Below are 1,922 nucleotides of genomic sequence, written 5' to 3'. Positions count from 1 at the left end.
CCCTTATGCTCCGTGGACTTGACATTAGTAACCGATAATAATGACCAGTCCATACTAACGGCCTTACTACAACCTCCTTTTTGCTGCTAATTGCAATACTTACCAGTGGACCTGCCATAAGAGGCCAGCGTGAACTGTCTTGCATGTCATTGAAAATGCAAGCCTAATAAGCACAGGTAGAGCTGCTGGGTTCTCACCCAGGTGCACTTCCTCATGGTACAAAGAGAGGAGACTGAACAATTTTTAATGTAATCCTTTATGTGTTCTTTCTTCAGCCTTCGGAAGTTTCTCCACATGTGTGTGCTGATCAGTACTCTGTCGAACACTCAGGAGCACTTCTGTGGATATCCCGGGTTCCCTCTTGTGGATCTCTCACCTCTCTGTTTCTCTGTCAGTTTTCACAGGTCCCTTCATGATCCTGTAGGTTACTGAGGACTCCCTGGCCTTGTTACAGTCACAGCAGGGCGGGCTGTGTCTCCATCCTCCTATTCTCTTCCTCCCTGTCTTCTCTGGAACTCAGAGCAATTCCTATGTGCTCTGGTCTTGATCTTCATCCTGCTTTGGAAAGAATTGATCCTCATGTGTTCTGGGCTGTTTCAGGGTTTTAGGTTGATTCTGATCCTGGCTTTAATTTCGGTATCTCACGTTTGGTGGAAGAAAAAATAGTATTCCTTTCTTTTTTTTTTTAATAATGAGTTTGGACATTACTGGTCAGAACTTTCAGGCAGATGAGCTAAGGGAAACAAGGACAAATGGTAGTCAAGAGGTGGAATAGGGAGGTCCCCAGACCAAGAATGAGATACGGTCCACTTAGTGAATTGACATGAAAGAGACCAACGCTTTGGGATAATGATTTAATTGTGAGTGACTAATCTTTGAAAAAACATAGTGTCCTCCTAGTGCATCTATAGTAACGTACTTGGTCTTATAACGGTAAAAAGGATGGTATTGCACTGCTATGAAATGCTTTGGAGTAGCTTTGATATGTTCTGCAGACACTTTTTATTTATTTTTTAAAATTTTGAAACAATTTTACACTTAACAGAAAGGTTCCAAGTAGAATACAGCATACTCTTTTTTTACTCCTGAAAAATTTGCTTGTAAGGTAATGACTAATAGCCCCAGTCACTAAGACTTTACTATGCGTTTCCTACAAACAGGACATGCTCTTACATTACAGAAATACCACTGTGGAATCAACAAATCATGATTAATAAGTCACCACTCCTAGTCCTCGGTTTCATTTACAGTTTTGATAATTGTCACATTAATGTCTTTTGTAACAAATGATGCAGTCCAGATTCAAGTGTTGCCTTTATTGGCCCGTTGCCTTTAGTTTCCTTCTGCCTGGAGCAGTTCTTGAGTCTTTCCTTGACCGTTCATCCTCTCGTTACATTTCAATGCTGCTCACCTATTGCTTTGTAGAATGTCTCTCAGTATGTATTTGGTAGATTTTTATCCTGTTTAAGTTCTGTGCAGGCCTCTTTGGCAGGAATATTCAGAACTGATGCTTTCTTCTTACTGCATCCCAACAGGCAGTGCATTCACTGTCCCAGGACTAATGGCGTTTACTTTGAACCTGGATGAAGGTGGTGTCTGCTAGACTTCACCCCTGCACTTTAAGTCTATTTTATTTTTAAAATTTAATTTAATAAGAATTTGTAGAGAAGTATTTTGATGTATTATGAATATCCACTTCATAATCAAAATGTGAACTCATGAATTCATGGGTTATAATATGTTACCGTTATTACTTATTTCCATAGTTAGCATTCCAGAGATTTGTCCGACCAATGCCTTATTCAAGTTGGCATCTAACACATGCTCCTTCTACCTCACCATTCTCTACGCACTTCCCTGATTTATGCCAAAAGTTGGTCAAGGCTCATCTTGTATTTTCCATATCCGAGACTTGAAATAAG

This window comes from Galeopterus variegatus, unplaced genomic scaffold (genome assembly GCF_000696425.1).
Source record: "Galeopterus variegatus unplaced genomic scaffold, G_variegatus-3.0.2 Scaffold12295, whole genome shotgun sequence".
Lineage (NCBI taxonomy): Eukaryota > Metazoa > Chordata > Mammalia > Dermoptera > Cynocephalidae > Galeopterus > Galeopterus variegatus.
Note: the sequence above shows the minus strand (reverse complement) of the source record.